The sequence below is a fragment of the Glycine max genome, chromosome 11, assembly GCF_000004515.6.
Source record: "Glycine max cultivar Williams 82 chromosome 11, Glycine_max_v4.0, whole genome shotgun sequence".
Lineage (NCBI taxonomy): Eukaryota > Viridiplantae > Streptophyta > Magnoliopsida > Fabales > Fabaceae > Glycine > Glycine max.
The window spans coordinates 6,345,456-6,359,884 of record NC_038247.2 but is presented as its reverse complement, the minus strand read 5'-3'; the positions used below and the strand labels follow the sequence as shown (position 1 = coordinate 6,359,884).

Sequence of the window (14,429 nt, the reverse complement as noted above, 5' to 3'; positions counted from 1 at the left end):
TTATCTGATGACTATTATTTGTATTTATTTTAGGCTTTATTATATTTTTGAGTTTAATGTTTATACACTTATGTGTACAATAAATTTACATCATTATTCAATCACATTTTATCGTCTAAATCACTTCAAAATAATATTTCAAGATAATTATTTTAAAAATTAATAAATTTATTATATATGATTAATTATGTGATTGAATGATTAGGTAAATTTTTTGTACACAGGGTATATGTTACTTTTAGCCATCAACTAAATTTTTGTGCTTTTTAGTCATTTTTAGTATTTTTACTCCAACAAAAATATTTGTTTTTTTAGTCTTTTAAGTTATGGCAAGACGACTAAAAGTACATTTTTTAAATTTAAGAGAATATAAAATATAAATTTTTACTGAGACTAAAAAAATCATAATCTAAAGTCTTAAAAATATAATTAAGCATGTATTTAAATTTTTCATCTAATAGTCATAACATAAGTATGACAACACTCAATTATTTCCATTTATAAATAAAAATAACATCATACCTTAACATTTTAAAGTATTTTCTTCTTCTTTATATATGTTTTATAAATTTTTGAATTTGGAAAATAAAAATTATTTTCGTAAAATGAAAATAAAAAATAAATACTTAAATCAAATATCACCTAAATTAATTCAAGGTGGCTGAGTCACTTTGAGCGCATTTAAGAAACCAAAACAAATTGTTTAAATGAGCACTAATAAATCTACATGTCCGATTTATAAAGTCTTTTTGCATGATTGTTGAATTAGTTCATGAAAAAATTATGAGAAAACAACCCAACAATAGAAAAATCATGTGATTCATACTCTTGAGGCTTTAATTGAAATTTGCATGATTTGTCTTAGTTATTTGGGTTTAACAATGTAATAGACATGAGTAGGAAAATTTGACAACATTTGGATGCAAAAATAGTTATGTTTTTTTAATTGCAAGGATATGAAAGAAGCATTAAAACAACAAGACAGAGTCCAAAATTATGCATGAAGGAACTGGTAGTTTGGCACCCAAGACCAGAAAATTATAACAAGAGGGTTTTTATGGATTTTCTTCAACGAGAGTGAGTTTAATTTTTGTTAAGCTCCTGTAATTTTTTAATCTATTGTTTTCATATTTATTTTTAAACTAGTTTTTCATATTTATTTTAAAATAAATTATTGACAACTAAAAATATCATAACATCACAATATAAAATATAAATTATATATTTAATAGTATTTGTTTATAACAAAATTTAATTATGATTATATATATATATATATATATATATATATATATATATATATATATATATGTGTGTGTGTGTGTGTGTGTGTGTGTGTGTGTTTATATATAAGTTATAACTCAATTAGATGAAGGAAGGAAGGTAGGATTCAGTAAGGGGTGAAGAGGTTGAGGTTGTTTCATTTCATGCTCTTCAATGGCGGTTCCACTCAGAATGAACCACAACAAACGAGGCGGCATGCTTGCTCGCTTGAAGATTCTCGTCAACTCTCACTCTCAGGTGCACCAACACCACACCACCCGTTTACTTTGATTGATACAATTTCTCAAACACACTGTGACCTCTCACATCTCTCTCTAAACCCACTCTTTCTTCCGTGAATTTTTTTATGCAGAGCTTCCACTCCCCTGCGCCCAAACGACCAAAGCAAGATCAATCATCAACAGAAAATGACTTGGATTACTCTATTTGCCGGGGTAAAATTACTTCTTCTGCATTTTTTATTTTGCTTAGCTCTTCACCACTGATGGAAGAGTTTTACTCTGCTTCTGCCTGCGTTTTCATGTTGTCTGAATTTGTTTTTCTTATCGAGCCACTGATGTTGTCAGGCAGAATGCACATAAACACGTTTGTAACTGATTCTGAGTGTAACTGATACACACGCTAATTTTAGCTTACGAAAAAACTTATTTCATTTTTTCTTCTCCTATAAGTGCTTATGGAAAAATTTATCCAAACCTGCCCATTATTATGAGAGTTTTTACAAATTAGCCTATGCATAAGCTACTTTTAGCTTCTGGTGGAGCTTGTTTAATTTTTCCTCTCCTATAAGTGCTTATGGAGAAGTTTATCTAAACAGACCCATATGTGAAACCTATAGTAAGGCTTTGGTCATGTGCATTTGAGAAATGGTTACAACTTTGAGCTGTTATTCAGGCCGCATTGATGTCTCAAAATGGAAGACTTTGGATGCAAAGGAGCTTGGTATAACTAGTTCTATGATTTCATACCCATCTCAGTTTGTCCTGAAACTTCTTCGGAGAAATGGTGAGATTGTATACAGGCCTTTAAAATGTTTTCCTCCTCCTCCTCTTATTCCTGAATAATGATACAAGATGAGCATTGCCTTTCTTGCCTGTTTATTTTCTTTGTCCTTGATTTTGAAAGTCTGATTTTAGCACTTTTTTTGGGTACATATTTAATCTTAGAAACTGAGTACCCTCAGTAGTTACTCCTAACGATGTAGACACCCTGGAGTCATGAACCATTGTTTCAGCTTTGAGCCAGTTGAATTGCTAGTCAACGAGGTTAAAGGATAATTCTGTTGAAATGTAGTGCACTGGAAGAGAAAAAGGACGAGAGAGAAATGAAATAATCAATATGAGCAAGTTATATTGATATGGTATGTAATAACAATATACAAAATACTGACCTAATGGTCTCATTTATGCTAGTAATTAGGTACTATGATAGTACTGCTAGTAAAAGCTCAAACCATCAGGGCAATAAGAAGACTAACCCTATTTAAGAGAACAAAGCATGACTCATAATAAATAGGAAACAACTCTTAAGATTGCTTCCTCAATTAGATAACTAATTGATCCCATGATATATTCTAAAGGCATTCTAAGATATCACACACACACACACACACAAATATTAAACTTCGTACCCCATTGCCCAGAGGCTCTTCGCCATGCGAAGGTATGGGGGAGGGATGTTGTACGCAGCCTTACCCTTGCATATGCAAAGAGGCTGTTTCCGGATTCGAACCCATGACCAACAAGTCACCAAGGCACAACTTTACCGCTGCACCAGGGCTCGCCCTCTTACACACACACAAATATTCTGGTACAAAATTTCATTTACCTTAAACTTTTCTCTGTTTTGTTATACCCCTATTTTCTTTAATATCTACATTCTTTCATCTTTTATGAATTGCAGGATTTGGTCCTACTTAGTAGGTGGGTGTGTGAGAGATCTACTATTGAATAAAACTCCAAAAGATTTTGATGTTATCACGACAGCAAAGCTGATGGAGGTTTTATGACCATGATTCAATTTATCAACTATATTAGAAGCACTATATACTTTTTGTATTGAGTTTTAAGACACTTTTTTCTCTCCAATGATTTCTAACAGGTGAGAAAGCGGTTTCGTGGTTCAGCCGCGCCGAAGTTGTTGGACGTTGTTTTCCAATATGCTTGGTTCATATAAAAGGCTCTGTAGTTGAGGTTTGTCTATTGAGTAGTTAAACAAGATTACCTTTGCGTTTTTTTTAATCTACTAATTGCATGTATGATTCAATGTGCACTTCATTTTGGAGATTCTTCTTTGATTAATGTTATTTCAATAATCAACCCATTTATTTTATATCGTATCAGGTAACCAGTTTTGAGACAGTGGCACGAACTTCCAATAGGAAGGAACAATTTTTACACTCTCTGTTGCCCAAATGCAGTAATAAAAAGGACTTATTTCGCTGCAAAAACTCCTTGCGCAGGGACTTCACAATTAATAGGTATTGTTTGAGGTTTTTTTAAATTTTTTTTATAGCTTGTAGGCAATGTATTTTGTGTGTGTGTGTGTGTGTAGTTTCTGTTTTAAACGTTTACTTTCTCTTTAAAATGGGGTTTTGGATTATGTTGCAAAGGTAGGAAGTTGCAGTAGCAAGTAAATGTTTTTACCCTTGATATTTAATTTGTAGCTCTGCTTTATTAATCCAATTCTGATTATGGAAGCAGTTTATTTTATGACCCCTTTGCCAATAAAATCTACCATTATACTGATGGAATGGCTGATTTGAGGTCCTTAAAGGTAACTCTTTATATGACTTGTTAATGAATTTTTATAGCCCTAAGCATGAATGTAACTTGTAAGTATGCTAATATGTAATTATGTTGCTAATATGGATTCAGCTAGAAACTGTTATCCCTGCTCAGATGTCCTTTAAAGAGGATCCTGGTAGGTAGCATCATACTCTCTGCGTATCTTTGAAATTAGGCTTTCTGAACCACATTGATTAGCATGCACTATGAAAATGAACTCACATGTAAAATCTGTATGTAGGGAGAATTTTGTGTGGCTTCCAAATTGCAGCTCGGCTTGGTTTATCATTTATCAAGGGAGACTGAGGCTGCAATGTGGAAATATTCTTCACTTGTTAAGAGCTTGGACAAGGTACCTCAATTGGAATTTTATGATGTTGGTGTACCGGCCTGATTTTGGCATAAGAAATTTTCTATTTTTTAGTTTTAATGGTATTTCTTATCGTATCTGTTGTCCTTGAGTTGTGTAGCAATGTTTCCCTTTTTATTGTACTTCATTTGTATTCTTGTCATTGACAATCGGAAAAGTAAATCAGTCCATTACACAACATACTCATGAGGTTTTATTTTTGGATGTCAAATTTATTGCAGTTTTAGTCTCATCACTCATCTTGCTGCTGTTCTTTATATATTTCAGAATAAAATTATGATTGAATTGAACTACATGCTGTCTTATGGAGCTTCTGAACCATCTCTGCGTCTACTTTGGAAACTCAAATTGCTTGAATTTTTACTTCCCGTGCATGTAAGTGGATTTGAGTTTCTGATTTTAGTCTTTTAATAATATGCCTATCAGCCAAATACAATTGGTACTCATTAATTGGTTATAGGCAGCATATCTTGATGAACAAGCGATCAAAGAAGATGTGCTCTGGCTTCCAATATGTTGATGGTAAGTAGATTTGCAAAAGAATTGTACAACAAGCTTTTGATGATGTTATTTTTATTGTATGAATACAAATGCTAAAGTCATTACAAGCTGAAGGAATATGTTACAGTAAGTTGATGGCTCACTGTAAACTGGATCAGCATTTGTATGCTTTGATGTTTATAGACAAATATTGGTATTAACAATGAAAGATTTGTTGTCATTCAAAATTGATCAGTGAACTTGATTGAGTAATCCTGTAATTATTTGCACACAACTAACTGAAATGCCACTTGAAAACTTTGAACCCTAAGGACATAGAAGAATATTCTAATTATTCTTACTACTTTCCTGATCATTGGAGAAGAATTTTCTTTGTAAAACTAAAGATAAATTGGATAGTAGGTTACATGATGTTAATCTAACCTTAAGAAATGTAGTATGACTATGAAGAGATTCTCACATATTCTTAGGTATGCTTATGTGAATGGGCAAAAAATTGGGTATGTATGGGCACAATAAGGTCTTAGATTAAAGTAGTATATAAAAAATGGCAACATATGAGGTTTTTATTGTGCTCAAATACTTAATTTTTTTCTTCCTCATTTCCACCTACTCAAACAAGTGTGGCCTTGGTCACAATCATAACAAGTTACAAGTGTACATTTGGTATCAAACTTCTTTGCTTTCACTTATTATTTTGTTATGTTACTTTTGCTGAAATTATTCTTCCATCTTGATAATTTGGTTGCATGCGATCGACCTTGTGATTGCACTCTATGGTGAGTGATTGTCAGTTCTGTTTGTTACAAGAATCCCCTTTCCAACTGCAAATAAAAAGAAAAAAGAAAAGAAATCTAATTAATCCTAAGATTTTAGGATTAATTTTCCTTCAACTAGGGTTGTAGGGACAATTTTAGGATGTAGGTCTGAGTGGGAACAAATATCTGATGGAGATGGAACGTATAAAGAAGCAGAGCTAAATTCTGAAACTTTGCTTGCAGCTTGTACGATGTTTTTTCTCCTCGCTAGTCTTTAGAGAATTGAGGAATTAGTATTTAATCTAATTTTCTAACATCAGATGCTCTTGCTGTGTAACTGAGTTTTGGGTGTTTAACACCATATATTTTAGACAGTTTTAGGTTTCTTGAAATTGTCTGTAACAGACAATTAATGCAATTTTTAGTCATCCGTGAGCTGACTTGGCACCTGACCAGACCCATTTCAAGAAGTACTTTTAAGAAGTGCCATCAACTCTGGCAAATAGAAACAACCAACAAGGTAAGCCAAGAAAGGAGTCAGCATAATGACGGACTTTTTTAAATCAGATTTTTGTGGGTGGAGGTGGTGAGGGAGAATAAGTGGTTTATTGAAACTTATTTTCTTGTAGCTGGATTTAACTTGGCTTGGATGGATGTTGTTTGTGAATTTATAATATCTAAGTGAAAGGTGTTTGTGATACCATTGTATATTTGTATATGTTACAGGACTGGAAGCATTTCACCTGGCATTAGTAAATAATCCTCAAGATGCTCTAGTGGTGTGGGCATTTGCTTCTGTTCTATATCATGGGGAGTGGGAAAAGGGTATTAAATTTGCCAAAGAACATGCAAAAATGTTTGTTAATTTTGCACCGGAAATAAGGATGTCCAGTATATACAAATCATGTCTAGATTGAGAACAATAGTCTTCTTCAATCCATGTCTAGATACCCATCTTTTCCACAATCTGCCATGGTAAGTCAATCTATTTTGGTAAGTTGCAACAGGATCAGGTTCTGTTCTAATTGATTGTCTTATTCAACCATTTCATAGTTAGGGTTTATGATACTTCCTTGTTTCTAGTTATACCTTGTTCACTGTTAATTATTTTGGGCTCTGAAATTGAAGTGGCTCTGATATCATGTAAAGAAACAATAATAGAAAATTCAATTCCTATGTGGCTAATCATAAAACATGACTATATACGTCACTAAATAAATGAATATTACATGGAGAGGTATAATTGACTGAACATAATTCATAAATATAATAGCTTATGTGCTCCAAAGCACACTACTTATACTGACCTCAGTTCAAAGGTTTTATTTTAGGCAGTTGCCTTGTTTTTAATCGCAGATAATCTGGTGAAGTGCATGTAGTACCATATGCATTGTAATTCTATCATAATTTTTAATCAGAGGCTGAGATGTGTCAATCCTTTAGGTCATTCTTTGCTCAAATTGTCATCTCATGCATCAAAATCATGTGTTCTTTTTTTTTTTTTATTGAATTTTTATTTTGGGCATAAAAGGATAGAGTTAGTGTTCCCTTTCCTGGGATAGGAATGGGCTAAACAAAATTCTGATAATATCTCCAAGAATGGAAACTTTGGAATGAAGTTGGTTTCATACAGTAGTGTTTCTGATGATCTCTGGATTTCAGCTTTGAAGAAAAATTTTCCCCTGCATATTGAAAACTCATTTGGTACCTTATCTTTTCACTGTTTCATCTCCAAATGATATTGTAAAGTAAGAAAATGGGAAAACTTTATCCAATAAAGCTTTGTTTCATGGTGTATGACATTTATACTCTATTTGCATTTCCTTAAGTGACTTGTTAATGAATAATGTAGCTTGGAAAAAGAAAAAGCACTATGCATTTTTCTTTTGATGAAGAAATCAAGATTTGACTATAAGAGAGGTTATCAAGAAGGATCTCGAACTTAATGATTTGGATAGAAGTATGGTACTGGATAGAACATTATGGCTGAAGTTGATCCATGTAGCCGACCCCACCTAGTGGGATAAGGCGTTGTTGTTGTTGTTGAAGAAATCAAGATTTGAATGTAAGCAGCCATCAGTCAATGGACATCATGTAGCTTATTGGAAATTGGAACATGGTAGTTGATAATTTTGTATTTCTACTGGGATATTATCATTTTCAGCCCTATTACCAAACTGGTATAGAACCTGATTATAAAGTTGTCTCCATAGGTTTGATCGAGCCATCTTTTACCTCTCTTTAAATCGATCATTATGTCCATTTGAAGACTTTATTCTGTTGTAATTCACAAGGCTCCAATCCAAATGAATCTTTGTGGATTTCAGGTATTTGTACCCAAGAAAGCAGGGAAACTTGCTTATGCGATTTTCAAAATGCTGGCCAGTGATGTTGAATTTTACAAGACTGAAAAAAGAAAAAATTCAAAAATAAATTATGACATGCTTGGGAAGGGACACATTTCTGCATTTGTTTTGGGCAAAATTGTTCTTGAAACTATGAGTAGTGGAACTGTTGGGGATGGGGAGGATTCTGAAGCTGGACAATGTCACCTTAAGACTGAGGGCACCAAAGAAACTGCTCAATCGCAACTTCCTGATGTAGTAAACCATGAAGTGGCGGCAATGAATGGTGAAGGACAACTTTTATCAATACCAGCAAGGAAAAAACAAGAAACGGAAATTGGTTGAGAATAGATGAAAGAAGAAAATGAGCTCAGGGAACCAAGAATTGTATGAGAAATTTGAATACAAGGAAAATAAAGAGGAGCACCAGAAGCTAGTTAAGTTAAGCAAGAAGGTTGATCTGTCTACAGAGGATTCTTTGCCCAAAATGAAAAATGATTACAGAAAATGGTTGATAAGTGATAGGAAGAAAATCACCAGTGCCAATAAAAGTTCTCTACACTAAGCTAGGCATATGAAAACGGATGAACACAGCACCTGCATGCGATCACAATCTACAGTATCCGAGAGTCATCAAGTGGTAGCTAACAACAACATAGACGTGGATCCAAAAACAACAAATGAATCAGTCTTAATGAAGAAAAAAAAGGGTTTATCACTAGTTGAAATGTTTAAAGGGAAATAAAGACAGCAACCACAAAAAGAAAAAAAAAACAAGCAAAGTAAGTCTTCACTCCCAGTCTATTCAAGTGACGGATAACAATTTTTTGTAGCAGCAGATGTTTTATTTCCTCCATCATAGTTCAGAGACAAAACAAGAAGCACTAGAAACAGAGTTTAGCTTCCTACTTCCCTTTTTCCCTTGAAACTTAGCAGTTTAAAATTGCATTCAGTTCCTCCAGATTGATCTTATGCTTATATTTTTTAAGGCTTTCTTGGGTCTACGTCATTATTGTCTCCATTTGGAGATTTCCCTTCCCTCCACCATTTATTTTGACAAGAACCGAGGGGAGCTTTTTGTTGGGTATCTGTATGATTGTATGAAATACAACTGCTATATGGTTGGTCACATGATTCATTACGCAAATTAATTCCAAACGATATAAACCTATAGAAATTTCTGGCGCAAACAAATATTAGTGAATGTAAAATGCCCTCTTATTTGTTAACGCAACGAGCATTAATCTATCATCAGTCGTTGCAAGGACGAATGAATATCACATTGGGTATGTAGTTTGGTGGCTTGAATAGTGAGAAAACTTGCACTTGCATTTAGGTATAAACTATTTAACTTTGAAGATAAATTTTTTTGGCGCAAACAAATATTAATGAATGTAAAATGCCCTCTTATTTGTTAACGCAATGAGCTTTACTTTTTGGGGAGCTTTAGAGACCATCTTTATTAGTGCTGTTCTTTTAATTAAAATCAACATTTTGTTTTAATAGTCATTATCAAGACGAAATACTGATTTTGATTAAAGAACAATTCAATAATATTTATGGTATTGTATTTAAGATTTGTTTCTATTTTATTTTTTAATCTTTTTCTATTTTTGTTTCATATCGAGATATGTCATTTGTAATTATAACAGTTATATTTCTATGTTAGATCCTTTTGTTTCTGCTTTTAGGGTGTGCTTGATTGTAAAAAAAAGAAAATGGAGGGAGTGAAAGAGAATATGAGAGAAGAGAAAAGAAGAAAATATAATAGAAATAAAGATGATTTGATTGAAGAAAAATAGATGAGAAATAAGATAAAAATATTTGAATTAAAGTTATTATATAAATAAACAAAAAAAGAAGAAAGAAATATTTTATTATTATTATTTTCATGGATGTGATATTATTTAGAGAAAGTGAATATACTACTTCTATAAAGGACGGTAGCCTCGATTCATTTTCAATCAAATCTCCTCTGTGAGGAAGATTTTAAGCGTGGAACCTATAGCATTTTTTACAAATTTCTTCACATCCCTTCCCAATTAAGTCACCACTTCATGTATATTTCTCCTCTCTTTTTTGCTTTTTTTTCCTCCTCTCCTTTATTTCACCCCAACCAAACCATCCCTTAGTGGCTAGTTTGCTTTTAACCTTCAACTTCATTTTTATTCTTATGCTTTTTTTTTGGTACGTGTAAGGTGTTGGGATTCATTTAGGATCTCAATTAATTTGAGTTTTCTTTTGGTGAATATCTCAATTAATTTGAGTTAGTAAAGAGTAACAATATCCTTTTTGAACTATTACTGATTTGAATAATACTATCCTTTTAAACCACACGACCTCTATGTCTGCGTCTCTTTTTTTGGAATAAAACTTGTAAACTATCCAAATTTCTCGCGTCATTGTCCATAAAATCATCCTTAAGAGCAACACAAATTGGGGAGTCAAGGTAACAGGTTTATCAAATTTTCCTTCTTTTACCTCTTTCCATGTAATCATTGCTACTTGAAAATTGCTTACTGATACCAATGGCATTCAATTCACTTTCCTGTATTTTACAAGAGAATTGGTTACCAAGTGATTAAGAAATAAAACTTACTCATCATTGTAGCGGAGAAAGATAAGACGTTGATGAATCCTAAATGCACTGCTGACAAATTATGATACCAATTTTGTTGACTTATCAAAATAACAATATTTTTATTTTATTTTGAATATTATGCATTTATTTTATAAATTATAATTAGTATATTGCATAATTTATATAGACTTTTACTCCTTGGTAGTCTGGTTCTGAATACATGCATTTTTAATTCAAACGACAAGAAATAACTAACTCAACGTTGGATTTGGATAATTAAATGGTTGTTACTATGATCAAATCTAAGTGCGGATATTAAATTTAAAAATACACAAGAACTCAACCGAGTATTACATCATTTAGATTCACAAATATCTAAAATTTAAGATCTTATTTACATAACTTAAATTTCAGATTTTTTTTAAATTTAATACTTAATAAAAAAATTAATTTCTTGATAGCCAAATTGTTTGACATTAGCTTGTTTGTTTTTTCAGTTGTATATTCAAAATTAAAACTCTAACTCTAGATTAATAATTAAATTAAAATAATTTAACAGCAATTAATTTAAGAAAAACTCGAACATATAACATATTAGATATGACTATATGAGACTTTATCTTACTCTATTCAAACTATCCATTTGAATTAAGTGTTTGGTGGTATAAAATAATATTAATTTAGCTTAGTTGAATATACACATCAATAATCTAGTCAGTTTAATGTGAAATCAATAAAAAATAAACTCACATAATTTAATAAAAAAATATTACTATGAGAAACAAATGTCATTTTAATTATTATTAAGATATAAATTATTTTAATTATTATTAAGATATAAATTATGTTTGATAAGATATTTTGACTAGATTATGTATTTTTTAAAATGTTATAATATAACATTTTTTTAAAACATTAATTTTTAGTTTATAATTTTTATATTTTCTTTTTTTATCTTCTGTATATTTATTTACTTTCTTGATTACTCTTTTAAAATAAATTATAAATATATTATTTTTTGTCATTTTATATTTGAAGTTATTTTAATAATTAATTTTATCGAATATTTATAATTTAATAAATTAATTTTTTAACTTTTAATTACGAGTAAATTTTTAATTAGTTTTATTGAATATAATAATACCGTGCATATTAGTTATCATATAAAAAATAAAAAATAAAAGTAATTTCAGAAAATAAAATAAAATGACATTAACTTTTTCCTGCATATAGAGAAAATGTAATCCAATTACGGCTTCCTGCCATCGAAAAATCCAAATACACATTTTATCTTGAGAGCCGACAATGCCATTAACGTTGTTGAAAGTTCAAACTATCTTTGGCAATTCCAATGTGTGCTTCGAGATTTGAATAAACTCAAACGTTGAAATATTTTTTTATTGTTTGTACAGACATTGCAATGTCTTAAGGTTATTTCTAATTTATTACTACAGACAACATATTTAACTTCTATGGTGGATTTAGTTAGTTTGAGCTGATATTGCTAAAAAATGCATTTTTTGTTCACATGGGAATCTTCTTCCGAAAATGAAAGAAAAAAAAAGCTACAAGTAGTAGTATAAAATAAAAACAAGAGAAAAACTCGAGTAACCAAGTGCGGTAGAGCGCAGATAGGAGCGCACTTGAGTGACCGTTGAGAAACTCAGAAAAGGAAAACCGCAGCAAAAAATGCCAATTTCAACAACCAATCATTTGGTTCAGACTCAGTTTTGTCTTCCTTTCTTCTAAAGTAATTTTACCATTTATATCATATCAAATTAAATTAATGTTAGTAATGTGTTTTTTATCATTGTTTTTTTTATATAAAAAATAGTTCGTTATTTCATAAATAAGTCATTCTCTTTTAAAGTAAGTATTAGTATTCCACACAGAAAAACGAGTAGTTTTTGAAAGAAAAAAAATATACCAACTATTCAGCAGATTCACTTATTTACAAGCGCTGAAGTCGGTTGTGAATATCATGAACAAATTTCAACGAAAAGGTACAGTAATGATATCACGTGCTGAGACTCTAATGGAGTAATATGCCCAAATAAATTGTAATAGAGTAACACTTGCAATAAAATAATACATTAAAAATTGTTATTAACAGTAATGATATATATATTAACTATTGTCTTTGGGATATACTAGGAAAACTAAATTTTTTAAATAATAAAAAATAAAAGTTAAATACAATTAATAAAAAATGACAGAATAAAAAAAATTAATAATATAAAAGTAGTGGAAAATTAATGTAAGTTAAAAAAAAATTAAGTAATTTAACGATAAAATTATTCATTCAAATATGTACACCAAATAAGATAATTTCCATTATCAATAATTATAGAAAGTTAAAAGAAAATTTTGAAATTTAAGAAATGATTTAAGGGTAAAATTATTCTGAAATGAGATCATTTTTATTATTAATAGTTATAGATATAAAAAAATAATATTGATAAAAACATCAAAATTATTATTTAATATGAAAAATATTTGTGCAACATGTCAACATGATCGTTCAAATATGACTAAAACTTAAAGAATGTAACGTAACTATATATAATTAAAAAAAATATAATACAAATAGATATTGTGTTAACAATATATTTTATTTTGTCTATAATTCTATTCAACTTAAAATTTGTCTCAAATGGAAATATACACGTGTGAGTTGTGATCTATTCCAAAAAAGAATATAACTTTATTAATATCAATAAAAGAATAAATTGAAACTACTATTAAAAATATTTTGATGTCAAATTGAAAACCTTGACATTGTGTATGACACAAAATCGTGATTTAATTTGATTTATTGTTATGTTATTAAATACATATTAATTAGATAAGAAGAATTTTAATTTTGATTTGACAAAAGTCTTAGTAAAAAAATCCATTCCAATGAATCATGTGTAAACTTTTCTGCTTACTTTCATAAATAAAAAGTGTGCATCCAAATGTATTATATTTTATATATAAATTTTATTTTAATAAATTTACATAACATATTAATGTATAAAAAAATAAAAATTATCCCTATGTGCTACCTCAAAGGTCATTTCTCTAAAAATGCTATAAAATATGTTTTAAGTTACGCAAAGTTCAAACTTAATTTCAATTCTTACTTTTAAAAAATGATAATTTCGTTCCTCGTATTTTTAAAATGGATTAGATTTTATCTCTAAATCCTACTCTTCAATTTGACTTAACCAAATATAAAATATGAAATTCATGACATTTCAAAAAAATAGAAGAAATAAAATCATACATACCAAAATCATCTTTTTAAAAATTATCAATGTGTTTCTGTGCCAAAAACAAAAATTATTAATGTGTTTTAAGTTTCTCAAAATTTAGTCAAAATTAATTTTAATTTCTACATTTTAAAAATGATAGTTTTCATCTTAGTATTTTTAGAATGTATTTGATATCATCTTTAATACTTTGAATTTGATTTAAAGAGGAATGAAATCCATCAAAATTATCATTTTTATAAATATAGGGACTAAAATTAATTTTGATTAAATCTCAAGAGATTTAAAATATATTTTTATCCAAAAATTTATTACATTAAAACAATAAGAAACATTTAATATTTTTCAAAATAATTAAAACATTTATCAAAATACATTGAATATTCTTTAATCAATAACCTTATAAGTCAAATATTAGTAAAATATTTTTTCTAATCCAGCTATATTCTCCGAATGAAAGTTATTCAATGTCCTCTCTCAAATGAGAAACAATTCAAAATGAGAAAAAAATTATTAAAAATATCCATGTATCCTTATACAATTTGTGTAC

General features: G+C 29.8%; 1 pseudogene across 1 annotated transcript; it reads left to right on the top strand.

Annotated features, from left to right (window-relative positions):
* Nucleotides 1-1,372: 1,372 nt before the first annotated feature.
* On the top strand, nt 1,373-9,165 carry LOC112998375 (uncharacterized; annotated as a pseudogene). The gene is made up of 14 exons (NR_163789.1): nt 1,373-1,521; nt 1,637-1,718; nt 2,179-2,289; nt 3,187-3,283; nt 3,385-3,476; nt 3,627-3,763; nt 3,987-4,059; nt 4,161-4,206; nt 4,312-4,422; nt 4,708-4,815; nt 4,901-4,962; nt 5,659-5,720; nt 6,426-6,674; nt 8,027-9,165. The product of NR_163789.1 is annotated as an uncharacterized protein (transcript).
* Nucleotides 9,166-14,429: the final 5,264 nt, after the last annotated feature.